A 21,449-nucleotide genomic window follows, 5' to 3' on the forward strand; every position below is an offset into this window, starting at 1 on the left:
TTTTTCTGAAACTGGATGTGCTGTTGCTTTTTGGTGCAATTCTTGGGCCTCTGATTCCCGGGTGCTTGGTTGGAGCGTGCTAACGCTGACGGCAGGTGTAGGCGTGTAGCACCCGTTTGTAAATGGTCTGAATAACTAAACTTTGAGATTTACTGGGTGATTGGAGTACTACAGTGTCTCATTTAGCCAACCAATTCAGACTTTTCTTTAGATAAGCTGAAGTTTTTCACCTAAGGAAATGTTGGTATAATTTGAAAGCAAGAGGAAATTTCGTGCAGTTCATCAGACTAATCGGTCATCACTGGCATCAGTAAAAATGGAAGGCTGAGACAAAAATATATGACTATATTCAGATAGGCCTTATCCGGGTTAATTTAGTGGCCTTTTGGGCATGGATATTACACATGTGTTTTGTCCAAGGAAACATAAAGGAAAAGCACTATTCTCTCTCTTTTTTTTTTTTTTTTTTTTCCTTTTTTACCCCCTTTGTTTCTTTTTTTGCCCCAGATCAGACGGGAAGTTATTCACAGTTGTCTTGAAAGTGAATTCCTACTAAAAGGCTAGAGAGGTACCATGAAGTACTTTTCAAAGTCACACTAAGCCAAAGGTTTTTCTGACTTCATACTGATGGAATTACAGACCAAAGGAGTTGAACTGAATCTCAGTTTATGTGACTGATGATAGTATTTTATTGTCAAAAAGTAGCACTCTTGTCTTCAACATTATTGACAGCAGAAAACTGTCATTTGGGAAGCTGAACAGACTAGGTTATGGTCCATGTTTTCCAGTGAATGTCCGTCTGTGGTTCTTCAATGAAAGCAGGTGCTCAGCTGTAGCATTAGGAGGCTCCATGTGCAAAATTGTCCATAAATATTAAATTTAGGGGGCAAAATTCTGCCTTTGAAAGGGAAGCTGGCCTGACTGCGACTCAGCTCATAATTATGATAGGGTAGCTTTTTTTCTCCAGTGTTTTGAAGTGTGTGTTAGTACTTGTCTTTCTGTAAGGTAGGTGCACAAGGTCACCTAAGGCACCAACTGCACTTTATAAGGTAGAAGGAAAATCTGATTTAGTTTGTACTGATTTTACTCAGTTAACAAGTTCATGTGATTCCTCTGGAGAGATGTATAAAACTGTAGGCATGAGTGGGTTTCTGTGCTTTAGTTTAGTGTTAATGCATCCCTAAATGCACAGATTTTAAGGTCGCTACATTTAGAACAGAAAAGAAAAAAAAACAAACCACAAAAAAAGCAAAAGCAGTGAGAGTCTGTGCAGGCTGTAGGACCCAGCTCCATAGCGGTGAACATAACGGCATCAACTGGGAGAGACGTCTCCCGTCTCCCAGCTGGCTCCATGCAGGCTACCCTGTCCAAGGCTGAGCCTAACATCAAAGAGAGATGCTAAACCCTCCGCAGGCAGGAGAGGGAGGGAGCTGAGAGAGCGGTCAGGGAGGCGATGCTCGAGGTGTCAGTGCAAACACTGACAGGCTGGGAAGGCTCAGAGAGACGCGGAGCTGGGGCTCTGGCGACTGCAGGGAAGGCTTCTCCCAGGCAGACGCTGGTGAGTACCACCCCTTCCTAACTGGCTCCCTGACCTAAGGAGCGAGGCTTCATGCAATGGGCTCCTTATCTTGTGGCTAGTGGAGAGGTTGTGGCCAGGAGGATGTGCCTTCCCCAAGGACTCCCTTGAGCATCCCTTGATCACATCCCGTGAAGAAACATCCCCTTGGCAGCGTCGGGGTTGTGCCGTGGCCACCCTCCTGCGCGGGGGCTCCCAACGGAGACAGCCGGGGAGTGCCTGGTACGTGGGAATGCAGAGTGGGTTGCCGGAGCGCGGCACTGTTTCACTGGAGCCTCTCGAGGAAGCTCTTTTGTAGTGTATGAAACCTGGCGAGTCAATGAGTGAGCTGTAGCCTTACGTAAGAGTGTAGTTAAAGAGTTAGCTGCAGATAAGGGGTGACTGAGATATGTTGACTTTCGCTATCGAATAATTGATGCTCTGCTAAAAGGAGTTGCTTTTGAATTTGTTGAATCAGCTGTGGTCATAGCCCGAGAGTGAAACTTCTGACAGCTCCAGCCCTATTTGGACCAGTTGCAGTGCGTCTTGTTATCCAGGACCTGGTCCAGTGTATCGAGAGTTATGGAGTGTTATCTCTGTTGCCTAATGTCTGCATATGATAACTTTTGGAGATGCGAGGCCGCCAAAAAAAGACGGAAAGAAGTTCTGGTAGCTTTCTAAGAAAGGCACTCAGCTCTTTAAAGGAACAAGTTCTCTTTGATATATGATATCCACGAGTGTTAGATGCGAGTCCAACCTTGCAGCACAAAGGGTTGCAATATTTCTTAACCCAAAGACATTTGGAGAGTTTTCAGTGAGGTCTGGCCTTTGTTTCTAAGTATTTATATGATCTGCGTTGCCAGGAATATTGATAGTTACATGCAGTTTTACAAGGAGGTGTATTTTGTGTTTAATGTACCAACAGCAGTTGTGTAGGGGCTGTTACTTCTTTACAGCAGGGCTTATTTACATTCACGGGTCTGGCAAGTCTTTTATCCTCTTTTGCCTTTCCCATGCGCTGTGGCTAAGCAGTGGGTTTCTCACGGCCACCGTGCCTGTGCTGTGGTGGTGAGATGTCTGGACTGTGCGCATGTGAAGTCAGAGTGAAAAAATTTCTCTCACTGCTCTCACACAGAATGTGTGCTGTCTAGGTAGTTAAATATCCTTCCATCTATTTGTGGATATATAGCATCTCTGCTAGGAGAAGCTTGTGTTTACGCTCGCTCGCTGAGAATTCTATTAGCAACACCAGATAGACCGAAATAGAGAGGAGCATCAACAACTGTACTTTTAAAGCTCACTGATGAACAAACCCAGCTAAGTTTGAAAGTGCAAACCTCCTAACACAAGTTATGGAAAAATACCAGCAATTTTCTCTCCCATTCCTAGATGTGTTTGCTGTGGAGCGTCTTGATTAGCAAAGCCAAATTCTGTCACGTTGTGAAAATACTCATTTTTAAAAAAATAATTATTGCTACTTTATCACACTGTTGTAAACCCATGTGATTGGTTTGGGTGTTAATTTCTTCAGAGGTAAAGATCAAGCCGTGCTGTAACAGAGTGTAGCAGCTCTCAGCTTTTTGAGGGCTTCTGTAGTGCCAGGGCGTTGCTTTTCCCACCTGTCTGCAGAGGCAAGGGAGGCCGGGGAAGAGCCTTTGCACCTTGCAGTGAGGATGTTCCTCTTCTCAGAGGTGTGGGTCAGAGCTACTTCAAGGCTGCCCTCTTTCTGAAGCAGGAAGGTTGCGTTGTTGAGAGTGTAGGTTCCCTTAGCAAGCGGTTGTCGTCCCGGGCTGGAGGAAGGAAAGCTGGGAGATAAGCTGATCAAAGACTTTCCCTCTTTTCCCAGCACATACAACACAGAGCACCTCCGCATGGAGATGAAAGCAATTTTGGAGACATTGTTGTACCAAGATGCCTGGGTCTGTGTAGTTGTCATTGTTTTTTTTCCCAAAGGATAACAGCGTATGCTTCATGGTGATGGCCAAGCCACCTGCCTTCTTTTGGACTATCTTTAGACTGAATTAAACGGTACCATTTGTTGATGGTTAAACTCTGCTAATGGGCATGTTATATAGGAGATCGATTTAGAGCAGAAGCTGGAGTGTTTTTCTGGTAGTTAAGTCTGCAGGAGCTTTCACCGACTAAGATTTTACAGCTAGATAATAATCCCATGCAATTACCTTGCTGTTAGAAAACAGCTGCTTGGCAGTGAAGTGGCCAGTCTGTTCAGACTGGATCTCAGAAACGGGTAGGCAAGTTGTGGTTGGAAACAGAAGGTGGCTATGGCAGGTTGGAGAAAGCTAAACTGAAAAGATGGCGGTTAATGAGATCATGAGGAAAATCTTGATTTGCTATCCGTGTTGTCAATCTAGAGGCTTATTAATGCAGTCTCAGCATGGTTTAAGACTTTGGTCACTTGTGGTTCATCCACCTCAGGCTGTAAATGTGCTCACAGGGATGTAATAACAGGAGCTGTTTACCCATAGAGATACAGCGCTGCAATGCCTGTATCTGTTGTCTTTCAGGATCTATCAGCCAGATTATCGGGTTTGCAAAACGATAACGAATCTGGCACGTTGGCTGAGGTGGTGGCATGGATTTCCTTGGCGCTGACATCCTGAACACACAGGATCATAGAAACATAGAATTGTTTAGGTTGGAAAAGACCTTTAAGATCATGGAGTCTAACTGTTAACCTAACTCTGCCCAGTCCACCACTGAACCATGTCCCTCAGCACCACATCTGCATGTCTTTCACATACCTCCAGGGATGGCGACTCAACCACTTCCATGGGCAGCCTGTTCCAGTGCTTGACAGCTCTTTCAGGGAAAAAATTTCTCCTAGTATCCAATTTAAATGTGGATGGTGGATGGCTTGGGAAAGGAATGCTTGGGTGTGCTCCTGCTGGTCTTCACTCATCCTCTGTGCGTTTGCAAGATACTTGTGCAAAAGTGGTGCAAAATAGACTTTAAGCACCACCATCACAGAGTTGCCTCATACCCGCTTTTGTGTCACGAGTTTTTACTTTTCTAATTTAGTGTGCTATTCCTTGAAATGTCAGCCACCCCCAGTGTTATCCCGCCTAAGTTGTAAAGTTTTCTCTCTCCCTTCACTTGGCTCGGGAGACAGGGAGGTTTTGGGACCATTCCAGGCTTTTCTGAAGCGGCTTTTTCCACTGTCAGGCGGGGTCTGGCGCCAGGTCAGCCGCTGTTTCCTGGTTCTCACCCTTCCCTTGCAGGCAGACGGCTGACCTGCCTTAAGGGAGCAACCTTTCTTGGAGGGTGAAATCAGGCACACAAATTAAAGGCTGACCATAAACATTAGCCGCCTACGTACCTATGAACATATTAATCCCACATTAACACTCCCCGGTGTGGTGTTCATTGATCAGTTAATTATTATTTGTGCAGTGCTTTGAAGATGACAGTGATAGGTACATTTCTGTTATCATTATAGATTAGCGTATTACACCAAGCCAGAAACATTATTGAGATAATTTATCCATATTCTGGGGAGGGCGGTCTGTGTTTATTAGGAGAGCTCAGTGAGGCACAGAACGCATCTATTACAGTTCAGAAGAGGAAAAATTTGATAACCAAGTGGGAGTCTTATTAGACACGTCTTGCCCTGCGCTGAGGAGGAATGAAGATAATAATTTCCCTGTCTCCCTCTGTTTGTGGGATGTAATGTCAACTAACTTTTTCTCTTTCCCTGTTTCTTCTCTAGAAGACTCCTCATTTTATTTTATGTGAGTGCTTGAGTGCCGTCAGGTTTATCTTGCCTGAGTATCTGTGGAACAGGATAAAGGAAGACACCCTTTAAGTAGTCCATCCTGGGCTGCTCAGGAAGGCAGCAAGTACCTTACCTGTCTCTTGCAAAACATGGTCAAGAGGACTTGGTCCACACCTCTTGGCATTCACCAGGGTTGGGGGAATTCCACCTAGAGGTGTGAGTTGCCCCCTCCTTCCTCCCCTCCTCCTTGTTCTTCATGTTTCTGATCTCTTCTGCCCACTCCATTTAGTCTTTACCATTACAGTTGTTTTTCCCCGGTGCCATGCTTAACTTGGTCTGAGTTCATGCTTTGCGTAATTAGATGTGAGAGAAAAAGTGATCTGATAAAAATAGCAGGCGTGCTTTTTGATGTGCATGTCCGTTAACTGAAGGAGAAGCTCACTTGGGCCTAAAATAACTCTCATTGCACAGACATGAAATTAAAATCGCCATGGCCCTGACCATACCAATGGTGAGGTCTTCATAGAGATGTTGCACTTACGTGGACCATCGATGACTTCTGGGCTGCCTACGTGGCTGGGGAAGGTTTGGGAGGGTAACCCGTATGATGGGAGGAACGAGGAGGGTGGCTGACCTTGTAGTCAAGGTCTATTAATGGCCTCTATCAAAGCAGTATGTTCCAGTTGGGCTCTTAGTGTTTGCTGTAACACTGGGCTGCTCTCTTTCTCATCTGCAGGGGAGTGATTCATTCCTTAGAGGCCTTCAAAATCATTCCTCTCTCTTCATTAATTAAGGACTTAATCAGTTTACAGGGAGCTAAGTGGACTTCAAGCCCTAGGTTTTTAAGTTCCGTAGACATTTCATACTTTTTAACATACGATATCATGCAGATTCACTCAAATTAATGGCACGATACTTTGCCAGGAGATCATTTTCTGATTGATCTTATTGCAGGTAACATTATCTATGGACAGCTAGTATCTGATGGGATCCCTTCACTCCTGCTCGGCGAAGAGATGGAGCCTCCCAGGGCAGCTGCATTCCACACGCAGCTCTGAGTTGCTGGGAATCCCTGTGGGGCCCAACAAAATTCATAGCTCGGTTGTTTTTCAGACAGTGTTTTTCAGTCATTTTACGTGGCTTTGATGGTAGAATAGAAGTGATGGAAAAAAAATACCTGAGCCACTTCATGCTGTTCTTTTTCATCATGTTATGATATTTGAAACGTACAAATTTGGATGATTTTAGCAGTCAGGAAGAGAAATTTCCCATGGATGCTTTAGACTTGAGAATACTTGTACTTTGCTGGAATTTTTAGGCAACAATAATAAATAGTCTTTGCATGTGAACTTGTATCAAGAGAAACAGAGATATTAATCCCTTAGGGGAAATCATAACTGTTTTGCTTTCTAGATGACTTTCAGTTAATTTCATATGGTCTCACATTGATTTTCATCCTTCTGTAAGCTCTTCTTTTCTGTTCTATTGTTTACTTTACACCAGTGTCCCTTTGCTTTCCCCGAAGTTTCATCTGCCTTTTTCTCGTGTCTCTAGTGAGATATTCAGTACTTGTCACTATTTCAGCCTGCCTTGATTCTGCATCTTAGGAAACTCCTCCATCTTCTCTCAGGTTGCAGGTTGCTAGCGTGGTGCTATCTGCTGGAGGCTTCCCCTAATTCTTTTCTTGTCATTCTCTCCGCTCGTGTTTTCTTCCCCATTTTGTCCCTTTCAGTCTTGCAGGATTTTTTTTCCCAGTTAACAGTCTCCTACGAGAGCCAAATGGCTGTGGCTAAAGAAAATAAGGTCTTTTCAGGCATTGCTTATCTCTGCCTTGATTTCCAGCGGTGCCCTATGCCAAATATGTTGTGTGTTTATAGAGGTTACCTTTTTCTCCAGCAGTAAGTTGATAGCTGTAGGAAGAAGAAGCTCAGCAAGATGCAGGTGATTTTCTTAACTTCCTCAAGTTGGCTGCACCATGCAAATATGTTGTGTCTGTGTGATCTCTCCCTCTGTGAAAGGCTGTGTAGCAAAGGTAGAGGTGAGGGAATAGGACTTAAATCCAGGTGCGTCATTTTCTATCTCAGAAAGGAATGCGAAGCTAGCGGGTATGTTTCTTGATGGTCAGTTGAGCTCACTTTTTGGTTTTCCTTAGTTATACGTTAGGAAGCGAGGGAATAATTCTCTGTCAGGCGGGAGCTAGTGAACTGAGAAATGCTGCTTTCAAAATTGAAAAATGGTAACTACATGGGGGAGAACTTCTGGAACAAGCGGCATTAGAATAGTGGGCTGCATTTATGTGGAAGTGGACTATATGTGAAGGAAAAAGATTGTTTGCTCTTTTCATTCTCTTAAGTTGCCACTGCATGTCTTTTGTCAGGGTATTCATAAAAACGGACCTCTCTGAAATCATAAATGGCAGCTATAAGTCATTGCAAGGTGGTGGCATATGGGCATCTAACTGATAGCCAATTTGCTCTTACAAAGTCTCTGTCTTAAGGGACACGTTTTCGGAAGTGTGGATTCAGAGATACACGTTTCTTCTGTTTGCAAACAGTTAGTGTGCCAACATGCTTCCCAGTTGGCCGTGGCTCTGAGATGTCACTTGCGGCCTTGGAAATCTTCTCCTAGTGAGGCAACAGGCAAAAAGATGTAGTGATCCCTCAAAAAGTTGATATACAAGATTTTGGTTGCCTTTCAGGTCCACTGGCCTACATGCAGAGGGCTGTTGCCTCAGTCTTTTTTCTAGCCTCATTCAAATGAACTAGTTTTATATCTTTTTTTCTGATGCCAGTTCCTGATTTTCATTTCTCTAAAAGTCTCCCTTTGGTTCTCAGAAGCAAATGAGGGCAGTTAGCCTGATCTTAATTTGCAAATTACCTTTAAGAATAAAATAAGCTGAACATTTTCCACTTGGATTCAGTGTCCTTCCTTCTACTTGTGTTTAAAGGTTAGTAACTTTTTAATCGATATTCAAAGTTTTGTCTGTCCAGTACTGCTTATTGGTCCCACTCTTTTTTTTTGTTTTCTTTTTCCCCCACCATACTTTTCCCTTCCATCTTTGTCTTCTTTTATTTTTCACTGCTTTGCTCAGTTTCCTGCACTTCGTGGAACTGAACTCAATCTCCACAAAGTCAGCTCTCCTTAGTCGCTGCCCCTTGCGTTCAGTCCAGCTCCAGGGCTGCTCTGCCCCATGAGAGACCAAGCATCACGTTGGCAGCTCCGCTTGAGCTGGCAACTGGGCATAGCCTTGCGCCAGGCCACACAGGTGGATGAATGCTCTCAATGGCTACCTCTTGATGTCTACCTCTCAATGGCTTTGGACAACGTACAAAGAAACTGGAATAATCTCTGGTGGAAAGGAGATTTTGCTTCCCCCACTGCTTGTGCATTGTTCCCTGTGTGCACTTTATCTCCTGGGTTTTGTGTATAGACATTCGTTGCTGTAAAGCCATTCTTTGAGATCCAGGGGCAGATACAGGACAAACTCAGGGGAGGCAAATAGAGGTTTAAACTCTTATGTCTGTATTGTGTTACATGGTGGGGCACTCCTGCATGACAGAATTGCAGATGGAGAGAAATGCATGATCCGCAGGGCTGCAATAGGTCCTTTCCAGTTGTCCCCATTTCCCCATTTCGCCTCTGTGGGACTTTGAGACAAGCTGTGTGTAGCTTCCTAGGGCTGGAGAAGACTCGAAGGAGCCCCATCTAGTAATGGGGCTCTGCAAAACGTCCAGTGTGATAAAATCCTTTCTTTTCAAATAACAACACTTGCCATATGGTTATTTTGAAGTGTTCAATACCATTTACTCTTTTATAGTGCAAGCATCCATACAGTAGGACATGGTCAATACGCAGAACAAAAATCTCAGTGTATTGGCAGCATGATGTAAAGGCTGGGTTTTGCTTTCATTAGAAAAGCAAACAATTGGTTGGTTCGGAGTCAACTAAAGCTTTTTTCCTTCTCTTTGTAGGTGGTTATTGTTATTCTTAAATTTCTTTGGCTTTTAAAGCGGCAAAAAAATGGTAAAATGATTTATTATTTTTTTTTGGCCATGCATTCTAAAAATATAGAATATTTTGGATGAAAAGATAAGTGAGTTTGGTAGTAGAACTCTGACTTTCTGTTGGCTTCAGGAGATGCTGCCTTGATGATTAAGCTCGTAAGAGCTAATCTTTAGTGGGCCTAGCATCACGCATAAAGGAGGTGAGAACAGGAAAAAAGTATGCCTTGGAGAGGGTTTTTTACAGTGATGCTGAAGAGAAACGGATCAAAGCCTGATGCCTACACCTAAATCCAGGCAGTACAGGTGGCTCGCGTTGATGCTGCTGACAGCAACGTCTCTGCAGCAGGTTTGTTGGGGCAATGGCTGGTTCAGGTGAACCCTCCTCCTGTTTTTGTTCCTGTTGAATGGAGCAAAACAAAAGCATAGACATCTTTAAGGGATTTGAAGTACAGCCTCTGCAAGTCTCGGGGGACGTCTCCACAGGGTGGTGGGGATGGGGTAGCCGATGAGCTCAACCCTGGCCAGCGATGGAGCCAGGAGCCGTGTAACCCGGCGTGTCTCCAGCCCAGGCTCAGCCTGCGCTTGCTGCTGGGACCCGTTTTGGGTATTTCTTAGTGGGCAGCACTCGCCGCTGGTGGCTGAATCGCTGCTTTGCCATCGCCAGCTCTGCTGCCTTTCTCCGAGAGAGCTCCGGTGGCACTTTTGCCGTCAAAGCGGGCTGAGAGGCAGCGTGGTGCTGCCTTGCCCGAGACTGTGCGGGAGGGGGATTTTATTTTTCCCTTTTTTTTTTTTTTTTTTTACTGCAAGGGTTGAAGCCTCTTTCTTTGTTTTCCTGACTCTTTGGGAAAGTGGATTCTGACAAGTCTGGCGTAAATCCTCCCCCGGCATGCCAGATCAGTGACAGTCCTCGCTGCATTGGTAGCAAATACCTCTCTCCCACCTTTCCGCTCGGTCTGTCTGTTGAGGATGCTGGTACAGCCTGTGATCTGGCACTGTGTCTCTAATAGAGGTAACTTACACGGTATAAGCCTGTCAAATTTAATTTAAGGATATTATAGCTAATAACTCCCTGTGTGAGTATGCCTTTTTACAGGAACATAAACGGTTTAGACTCTTTTGTGACACGGAGTGAGTGAAGCAAGCGATTTTAATAAAAAATATTTTACTAAGTTCTCAGTTCGCTCAGAAAAAAAACTGTACTCTTTCTTATTGCATTAGGAAGGGAAAGAGTAAGATATGGCCTTGTGTTCTCAGGTCATTGGTAAAAACAAACCTAGAAGCAGTCCATGGAGATTTAATTCTCTATTTTTTTTTTACTAGAAGTGCAGGCTACTTTGCAACACTGTCATGTTCTCCCTATCTAAAGTTAGATTCAGTTATGGTATAAGTTCGTGGTGTGTATTAGGTATATCTCTACTTTTAGGTACTTTTTTGCAGATTTACATTATAAGACAGCGTGTATAATTTGGTATATTGTAGCTTTTCAAAACACAGTGCGACCATTTCTCAGGATAGCATGTTTATTCTTCTCGATCGCTGTGCTATTTTTGGTACAAAGTGCAACACCTCAAGCTCATCTTTTAAATCCCAAGATCAAAAAAAAAAAATGTCATTTTGGTTTGCGGTTGGGGTTTGTTTTTAAGTGTTCTTATTCTCTGCTAGTTACACGCTTTTGTTTTTCCAGTTAAGAGTGCTCACGGAAAAGGCGGGTTAATGGAGGCATGCACGGTTGACTACAGATGGATTGATTTTTGAAAGCAAGTGAAAATGCCTAAAATACTTTAGCTTTTTTCCTGATTTCCTGGTCTCTGAAAGAGAAGGAAAAGAATGAAATTAAAACCAGCCTTACAAAGAGCTCTCGTGCAGTGGTGATGGGGTTTGTGTTTTGTCTCTTTTCCAGTGGTGATAAGAAATGAGTTCTAAGATATAGAAAGAATGAGATTTGTGGCTTTTTCCCAAGTAAAAGCATTAGTGAGCTTTAACTATAAGATAGGGAGAAAAGCCATGAGCTAAAAATTGTGGAAGCTTGTCGCACTGTTAGAAGAAGCTGTTACAATCTTCCTGCCTTCTGCATCACATAGTCAGCACTATATTGCATGCTCAGTTTCTTTTAAACATAAAAGGGCATGTTATAACTCTGTCTGTTGCAAAAGCCATGATGTTAGTGTGTTTATATTTTCCTGCAGGATGCAAGGTCCTGCAAAGTATAGCCTTCCCTCTGTACAGCATTGCAGAGTTTGTTAGTACACGTTTCTTCCTCTGAAATTCCATGTAACTTCGTGAAGCTTTGACAGGCCGTACTCAAGGCTGTATCGATATGATAGAACTGCAGTAAGAGATCTGATCTGACAGTCATCCACCTGCTTTAATTACAAATTTGTTGAAAATTTGATCTTCTGCTCCAATCTGACAGAAGCTAAACTGATACGAACCAATTCCAACCTGACAAGAGTGTGACTGCGCAGAGAGATACATTGATTTAACTAACACGCTCTCTGGCTGTAATGGCTTAGGGGAGAGGGGGGAAAAAAGGCTTTCTTATTATTTCCTCTTGCTTTTTCTTGTCAGTGGGCTACCGTGGCTCCAGAGGCACGTCCAGGAGCAGATGGGGAAGCAGGTTCATGGGATACGTGGGCAGGTGGGGATTCCCCAGCTGCTGGCACTGCATCAGTTGGCTGGGATTTGCAGGATGCCGAGGCTGCTCAGGCAGGTTTGGTTGTTTGCCCACCCGCGGTTGTGCAGGTTGAGCTGGCGTTGGTGCCGTGCCGCTGGTAAAGCTGGGTACCGCCTGGGGGTTTGCATCAGCTGGCGCTGGAGTGCCATGAAGAGTGTGTGTTGGAGAGGTGGTAGGCTCTGCATTTCTGAATGCTGCTGGACTGCAGGTGGTAGCGTTGGTTGATGATGTAGCCAGATCCCATTGAATCATAGCCATAGGATGGATGCACAGATGGAGAAAGACACACACTTTATTGTGTTCTCACTGTTACTTAACATGCATACTGTGGTGGCACATAGAGGCTCCAGGGATGAGATGGTCCCTGTTATCCTGTTCAGACCATATTATAAAAGCTTTTGACCAAAGTTTTTCTTTACTGTGACTTGATGGTCTGCATCTTTTCAAACCACAAAACCCCACGATTATATTCTCCAATATGGGGAGCATATTCTTTTATTATATACCCCCTTCCCCACGTGGGAGGATAGTATAATAGAAGCATAATGGAAGAAATGTGCAAAATACTTACTGATGTGGGATATTTAAGGGGAATGTGTCTGTACACCCCAGTACAATGCCATATCTGTCTACGTGGAGTATTGCCTCATATATTGTCTTCCCTCGTGTTCCAGCTGTGGAGCGCACAAGTAAGAGTTTCAGTTGCTTCCTCCTAACTTATGTCCCCATGAGGGTACTTAGATTTTTCGCTTTCCAGGTGCCTTGACGTGGCATTTGGGTGTTCTTGTAATAAATGTAAGCATTAGTGCAGGAGTAATACGCCTCTATAGACGTATTCAGAGACAGTCAATATCTATGGCAGTCTGTCAGTGATGGAGATTTTGAGGATTGTGTATACAGAGAAAAGCAGAAGAAAATTGAAATGTGATACCTGGGATCTCATATGGCTCTGGTACCATTTCAAAGGCGTTAGTACCTTCTGAAGAGGGTATTCCTTCCTCCAAGGAAGAAAAGGAGACAATGATAATCCACAGATATGTGATCTTAGCATATTTGCTTGCCTGAGAGCAGATGGCAGAGCCAAGCATTGCGTTGATTGTGCTGTTATATTCTGAATCAGTTGTAATACCTATGATGGCATCATTTTTTAGAGAAGGTTTTCAATATCCTTCGTGTGCTGAACAGCATGCAGTAGTACAGTTTATGTAATTTATGGCAAATCAAATATGCAGATCGTAAAACCACAGGGTCTACTGGGATGTCTTTCAGGTGAGCCAAGAGTCTGGAATCCATGAAGTTTCTAGTCTAAACTTGCCTACGTGGAGACACTGGTCCAAAGTCAGGAATTTTGAGAAATCCTGAATTTGTTAAGTGAAACTAAGGCAGGCAGAGTCATTTTGGTAAATGTAATTTTTTTCAGTCTTTTTCCCATTCCAGAACCTCCTGCTGTAACACATTTAGAAACTTCTGCTGTGTACCTGATCTGAGCTGAAACTACATTTTAAAACCATTGCCATTTCATGAGAATGAATACCTCTGTGTTTCCAGTTCTGTTCCAACTTTGCTGCTGCAGTCCACAAGGTTAAAACTTAAAGCCATCTCGTCTTAGAGGAATGGGAAATATTTTTGTACTAGCTAAAACACTAAAGCGGGAAAAATAAAGCAGATATCATAGTTTCCAAAATCTGTGTTTCTCTTTTCCTAATGTAATGATCAAGTTTTCTCTTACGCAGATAACCTTTTCCAAATACTCAACACTTCTGAACTTTCTGATTAGGTACAGGCAAAAAGTACTCCCTAAAACTGGGCAAGATTTTTTTTGTTTTCTATTTTTCCCCCCTTCGTTTAAAGGATAACACAGGCTTTTATGACTGTGGAGTTGCCTGAATACAAATGCACGAACAGCTCCCATTTGTAGGCACGTTCCTTTTTTGTACAATACAGCAAAACCGGAATTTAATTTACTGCATGAACTTCCATGTTCAAAACAACTTTCTGGACTGATAAACCGGGACTGACACTTGAAGGTATTCCTTGTAGTTGATGTGGTTTCATCTCCTGAGCCTGTTTTGAAATGAATCTTCTCTGTGCGTGAAGACCCTGTGGGTCAGGTTCACTTTGCAGCGCTCTGGTTTTACATCACTGGGGGCTGGTTGAAACTGATGTGGGTCAATAATGAATCACTTACTTCCTGCTATCGGGTATGTTAAAGTGAACGAGTATGTCAAAAAGATGAAAATATTTTACGTCCTAGCTGAAGTCGATAAAACCAGGATGCGTTGGATGGGGAGCAGCTAGAAAAGGAAACTGTAAGATGTATTTTGCTTACCTTGGTGTTACAAAGTGAAATTACTCCTCAGTAACATAGCCGTTCGCCTGGGTCTTGCTGACAGTCTTTGAGTTCTTGTAGAGAACATAGCGGTGACAGATTTGTCTTGCTGAGTTTACTGGTAAGCCATTATGGTTAGGATTTTTCGGACATGAGCTTTCTCATCTCCACTTAAACATATAAGGCAATTGTCTCATACCTCGCTGGAGTTGACAGAAAGAGCGAGCACCTCTTTAGGTCAAAGCATCCCCTTCGAGGATGTGGGGATGGGTGGGATGAGTTGCTAAATAGCTCAAGTTCGGCCCTACAAAACCCAGCCTACATCTATGATTCAAGAGAATAGTAGCACACAATAGATAGCAAAACTGCTTAAACTAAGCATGTACGTAAATGTTTTGCTGACTGGCAGATTTGCCTTCTGTCTGAAGTCGTTAGGAGCTTATTTTTACATGAAGCATTAGCAGTCAAAACAGTGTTGCTATCTCTACTTCATTCCTATGGAAAGATTAAGAAGATTGGAGGAGTTTGGAAAAGGAATCCAGCCCTTTGGCCCAGAGTGGCTGCCAGCTCTGGCACACCCAATAGTATTCCAGGTCTCAGGGAGGGTGAGTTTTCATCTACAGTACTAATCTTTTTCCTTGTCTATTCATGAAAGCAGGATAATCTTCAGAAAGCAGTAATGGCACAGAGCTGTCAAATGCAGTGTGTTAACTCTGGGACCAAGATGGGGCGACTCTTTGCTAACGCTCCCCTACGCGTGCCGTAGGTGCCTCTGCGGTGCTGCAACGGGGCTCTTCTCCGGCTTCCTGACCACGGTCTCAGCCAGCTGTGTGTGCTCGATGCCGTGGTGAATCAGGTGGAAGGGGGCTGTGGTGTGGGGGTTAGGTGGGTCCTTGCACCGAAGGGGTCCCTCCCTGCTGGAGGACAGCTCTCAGAGCCAAGGTCCTTCCCCAGCCGGTGGCACTGCCTCATGGATCAGACAAGACATTCCTGAGAGGTTGCTAAAATTAACCCTGGTCAGAGCGTTTAGCGTACAGACGAGCTAAATCTTTGGAATTTTCACGTCGTAGTTCTGTAGGTGTGTGGTTGATGTTGCATCGCAGGGTAAGAAGAGTATTCACTGTCCAGCTTAACAAAACTGAGCGCTGAACTGCTGTTGTAGTCACAACGTGACGGCAATACTCAGTGGTGTAGCAAATGTTGTGCCTAGGAGGCAAGTGGTAAGATCCAGCCCCCCGTCTTTCTCAAATTATAGTATCCATAACAAGAGGAAAAAGTACTGCTTTGTCTATCATTATATCAGAAAAAAACAAGGCTCATATATTAGCATCTGGATCTGAATGAAAATAAACAATCCGTAGACATCAAGGACAAATCTTCTGCAGTCTGTTTGGAAAGTTGGATCATTCATTATTAAGTATATGGTGGGAATAGCAAATTAGAGATAAAATTCCTTGGGATTTTGGAATTTATCTTGAGACAGAATGCAAATGTTTGAACTTTTTTTGGTTTTGGTCTCCACTATTTCTGCAATCTCTGAGGGCAGTTCCCTTTAATTTTGAAGCCCAGTTCATGAGTACCAAGAGCAAACGGACTAAATGTCATTTAAAAGTAATGTAGCAATACTTGCCAACAGCACAGCTTTAGTAGATTCTGAGAGAGGAATGTGGGAGCAGTCATAGCTTTAAAAAAACAACAATAGGTTTTAGCAACTGGAGAATCTGCAAAAATATTTGAGCTGTGCATGATCCCTTCTTGCTGTGTTGAATTTTTGCTCCCATGGTTTTTTGGGGGCTGGGTTGTGTTTTTTTTTTTGAGAAACCTCACAGGAGACGTCCAAGAAAAAAGTTGATAAAAATATTTACTTAAGAGCTGCCTTGAAGACCACTCCCTCACTAGAGTTATAATTTTATTTTCTTCTTTTCCTGGCTGTTTTATCTATCTTAATGCAATTTTGTTCACGGAGCATAGGATTTTGTGCCAAATTTATAATTCACATATCATTTTTTATTATAACGGTGCGGTGTGTTTGTCTTGCTAAAAGTATTCTCTGAAGTGACCTCTCTGGAAAAGTAAGGTAAGGAGGTCATGCTGTCAAAGTGCTGCCACGAGAAGAGGTAAAAAACTGGGAGGGGTTGATATTTCCACTGCAGGAGCCTGTCCTGTTCTCATGGCACTAAGAAATCATAGGTTTTCAGTGAAAAGATTTCTCAGACTCAAAATTCAGTCTTGGAGGAGGAGGATTAGTATCTGTTTACACACCTTTTTAAGCAGTTGCAGGACTGTCACCCATGCCTTACCCAGCGAGTGAGCACCCAGATCTCCATACGGGGAACATCCTCATTCACCCCAGTGAAGAGGAGGAGCAGAGTGGACGGGTGAATTCTTGCATTTGGATCACATTCTGAAGGACTTTTCATTTCCCAGCACTTAATGACTTCATGCTTTTAAAAATAAGGCCCTGAGGTCTTCCATCATTCGTATCATCACAGTTGGGAGTCGAAAAAAAGTCAAGGTATTTTGCTTTTCTTGAAATAAGCCAATTTAGGCCATGTCCTGTGTTAATAGTGCTATGTCAGGTCATGAAAACAAGCTTAAGTTAACTGTGTGGTTTGATAATATTCAGAAGTAATTTCAGAAAACAAAATTTTATGACTAAAATGTCAATTTTGATGTATAAAGCTCTTGGCTTCTGAAGTATTTAAGTATGTATTTTGCCACCAGACATGGTGTTTCTGCTGTCCTGGTGTGAAATTTCAGGACAAAAGAATCCAAGATTTTCATTGTGATAGAAATTAGGTTAATGCACTAATTTTTAAGTGATGTTTTTTCAATTTTATTACCATTGACCTTATTAAAGTCTCAGTAAGGAAGAACACTGAAGAACTGCTGAGTAAGGCATACTAGGTTAGAATCATAGAATGGTTTGGGTTGGAAGGGACCTTTAAAAGTCATCTAGTCCAACCCCCTGCAATAAGCAGGGACATCTTCAACTAGATGAGGTTGCTCAGAGCCCCGTCCGACCTGGCCTGGAATGTTTCCAGGGATGGGGCAGCTACCACCTCTCTGGGCAACCTGTGCCAGTATTTCACCACCCTCACTGTAAAATGTCTTCCTTATCTCTAGTCTAAATCTACCTTCTCTTAGTTTAAAGCCATTACCCCTTGTCCTATCGCAACAGGCCCTGCTAAAAAGTCCATCCCCATCTTTCTTATAAGCCCCCTTTAAGTACTGAAATGCTGCAACAAGGTCTCCTTGGAGCCTTCTCTTCTCCAGGCTGAACAACCCCAACTCTCTCAGCCTGTCCTCAGAGGAGAGATGCTCCATCCCGCTGGATCATCTTCGTGGCCCTGCTCTGGACCCGTTCCAACAGGTCCATGTCTTTCCCACGCTGAGAGCTCCAGAGCTGGAGGCAGTACTCCAGGTGGGGTCTCACCAGAGCAGAGTAGAGGGGGGGGAATCATCTCCCTCGACCTGCTGGCCACGCTTCTTTTGATGGAGCCCAGGATGCGGTTGGCTTTCTGGGCTGCGAGTGCACATTGTCGGCTGATGTCCATCTTTTCATCCACCAGTACCCCCAAGTCCTTCTCTGCAGGGTTGCGCTCAATCCCTTCATCCTCCAGCCTTTATTGACACTGGAGGTTACAATTGCTTTTACATACCAGGAAAAATAAAAGGCAATAGTAGTGTAGATCAACCCAAAGATTTTCTGTGGCTTACAGTTTCCATGTTCTGTGAGCATTCTTTAATTAGAAGTTGATGTTAATGTTCTGCATTAAGTAGGAGAAAAAAAGGAGGTAGTTTGGTTGGAGGTAAAAGCATGGAGGGAAAAATGCTCATCTGCATTAACTGACTGGGAAATCACACATACCTTTCTTCACCGGTGCAACTAAAGTCTAAAGAAAATCCTTATGCAGCCTAAACTTCCCACTCTGCTCCACTTTCACAGAACCTGCTCGTGCTTTAAGCACTGTTGATCCCCTTTTGCTTCCTTGTGGATGTAAGTGAGAATATTCCTTCTGCTGTTGCTTGTCAAGGAGTAATGGGATCATCTTCTCTATCCTGGCAAGGAGTGGTAGGAATAGCTTTCCCTTTGAAAGGTCATTTTCTCTGGGCTAAAGGAAAAAGAGTAAATAGGCAGCAACAGCTCCTTGTTACACTTCTCAAAGTAGGAAAATAAACTGGGTAGATTATAGACCTGCTTATTTCATTTCCCTTTCAAAAATTGAGGAAAATGTCAAACTGTTCTCTTGCCCCAGGAGAACAGCAGGGAGGGGCTCAGAGACAGTGGGATCTCCCCTTAGGAACTGGGAAGGTGTAGCCATCGGGGACCCCATCGTGTCAGAACAAGTCCTTCGCGGGTTTTTTTTTTTGTTCTAGTGTCAAAAGATTCAGGCAGGCATGAAAATAGGAAAAAAAAAAAAATGTACTGAGCTGAAAAATCTGGTTTAAAATGTGCCATGAGGAGAGTGCTGCTACTGTGCTCTTGCAGAGCTAAGGACTGCCAACAGTCAAATTTGTTGCAAGTCGTATACAACAGGGTGGCCAAAGGAAAGATATCCTTTGTATTTTGAGAGATTTACCGATTTGGCTGTCATCGCACAGCACACGTCATCTTGTGCGTAAAGTCCCACTGGCTGCGAGTGGGTGAAAGAAGTGCTTACCACTGTCTGCAGATAATCCTAGTAGCTGCATCTGTCTTTGTTAACTGGAGCGTACAACTTCCTAGGTAATTTTAGAGAGGCACCCCCACTGTCTGCTTTTTAAGAAAACAGCATCAAATGAAAACAAAAGTATAAATCAGCTGTGTAGAAACAGACTTGCCTGACTTGGGATACATCGAGTCTTCTGTCATTTGACCTTAATCTAGATGAAGCTCAGGTGAAGCTCGATGCCAATTTTAAGAGCAGTGTGACCCAGTCAGTAGGACTGAGAGTACCTTGGAAAGACTTACCTAACATAGACAAATGCTAATTGATGGTATAGCACTGATATTAATGATAAATGTTAGTTATTTTTTGTCGTTAGTTAAAACTTTGCTGCTACATGGTACACACACAAGTTCACTCTTACAGAAGTATTTCACATAGCCTGGGCAGGAAGAATAAAACACAAAATGTAGTATTACCTTTTTTTGGTACAAGTTTGAAGAATTGACCTGATCGGTCACGGGCAAGAATCTCTTCTTTTTTTGTTTGCATTTCCAAGGTCAGGCAGTAGGCAGCACAGGTCTAGCATGACCACTGAAGCAGAAGGAGAGCAAAGGGGATGCTTCTCTCTCTCTCTCTCCCTCTCCCCCCTTGCTTTACTCTTGACAGTAAAGCTTAACTTCTTCTCTTACTTAGGACTTATCGCAGTGTGTGAGTCACTTTCTTTGAGATGCATAAATGCCATGACTGCAGGTGTATCTGCCCTTCTGCCTCCTGCTCTGCTCTCTTTGGCCAGGTCTACACAGAGAGATGGAACCATGTCAGAGAGCATCCTCCGGTGCTGGCGCTTGATCATCTGTGCGGTTGGGTTGTCACCAGTGTCTCTAATGTAGCTAAGGTCCAGACCGACTCTCCAAAACACGGCATATAGAGTTAACACAGGCCAGGGATTATGCGTTTGGACATGGCCACGTTGGAGAGGGAGGCAGTTTAATAGTGTGGATTAAGGCCGTTCCCAGCCAGCTGGGTCACTGCCAGGGCACAAGCCCAGGCACGTGTAGTTTGCAAATAGAAATTTCAGCCTCTGGTTATGGGCTTGTGGTTTTCTCCATCCTGAACTGAAATTGCTCAATTCCTCAGCTCTCACCCTGAGCCCCTGAGCAAAAGTACCTATGGTCTTGGTCAACTGTCCTTACCAACAGCGATAAGCCACAATATTGAGAACATCACAGGGCTGCTGAAGCTTAGCAGATGACTGAGCCAAGGTAGGTAACCACAGAATGGTTTGGGTTGGAAGGGATCTTAAAGACCATCTAGTTCCAACCCCCCTGCCATGGGCAGGGACACCTCCCACTAGACCAGGCTGCTCCAAGCCCCATCCAGCCTGGCCTTGAACACTTCCAGGGATGGGACATCCACAACTTCCCTGGGCAACCTGTTCCAGTGCCTCACCATCCTCCCAGTAAAGAATTTCTTCCTGATATCCAATCTAAATCTACCCTCCTTCAGTTTGAGTCCATTACCGCTTGTCCTATCACTCCACTCCCTGATACAGAGTCCCTCCCCAGCTTTCCTGTAGGCCCCCTTCAGGTACTGGAAGGTTGCTATAAGGTCACCCTGGAGCCTTCTCTTCTCCAGGCTGAACAACCCCAACTCTCGCAGCCTGTAACCATACGTGTGCTCTTCGACTGGCAAAATGCTTTGTAAATACATTAATTTAAACTTTCATCACGTTCACGTGGTGAACATGTCTACCACATGGTGTCTTTCATTAACTGCAAGTTAATAGTGCTAACACAGATAGTAATTGCACCGCAGTTGATGTGTTGTCACTCGTTTGGCTGCATAAGCTTGATTACATACATGCTCCTTGACTCCAGAAATGTACATCATCTCCCTTCGCGTGTATAGCCACTGCTGTACCACCAGACCGAGGTCACATCTCAGCTCCCAGGCCCAGACTGTGCCTGGGTCCTGGCTCCACACCGGCCCCCTTCCTGCAAAGAAACCGGGGCGGGTTGGTCAGACGGGAGCCTTGGTGAGACCCTGCAGCTTCCCCATCAGCACTGTCTGGAGTGGGGTGAGTGCCATGGTGTGTCACCTTACGTAAAATATAAGTAAAAATATTTGTAAAATATAAGCATCCGTTGTTGATGGACATGAAGCTGTGCTTGCTCTTCAGGCAGGATTGACACCTCCTTTGGGGAACGGTGGGGTCTGTCTCCACCAGCACTTACAAACCTTCCTAAAATCTTCACAGCGCAATGCCATACAAACAGGGGCAGTCAGGGACGTTCACTGTGACAGTAGCAGTGGCAAGGAGAGGTTAGCTCTTGACCCACTGGAAAACAATCCACCTTGTAAAAGACCACGTAACTGTATCCTACGTGTCCCCCCTTATGCTCAGGCCCGGTTGCCACTTTTCTATGGAAACTTGTTAAATATGTAACAAAATAAAACAGGTGATAACTTGTCACAATGTGTTATGAGTTTCGGTTGGTTTTT

General features: G+C 44.0%; 1 protein-coding gene across 8 annotated transcripts in view; it reads left to right on the forward strand.

Moving 5' to 3' along the window:
* The window catches only part of ARHGAP6 (Rho GTPase activating protein 6), a 344,815-nt gene that overhangs the window by 235,639 nt on the left and 87,727 nt on the right, over positions 1-21,449 (forward strand). Inside the window, exon 1 of one of the 8 annotated variants that reach the window (XM_074606605.1) lies at positions 1,501-1,558. The exons of the other annotated variants lie outside the window; for them this stretch is intronic. The gene's annotated coding sequence lies outside the window, so the exon portion shown is untranslated. Of the gene's footprint in view, positions 1-1,500; positions 1,559-21,449 lie in introns of those variants that run through there. 8 annotated transcript variants of the gene reach the window in all.

The sequence above is a fragment of the Larus michahellis genome, chromosome 1 (genome assembly GCF_964199755.1).
Source record: "Larus michahellis chromosome 1, bLarMic1.1, whole genome shotgun sequence".
In the NCBI taxonomy this organism is placed as follows: domain Eukaryota; kingdom Metazoa; phylum Chordata; class Aves; order Charadriiformes; family Laridae; genus Larus; species Larus michahellis.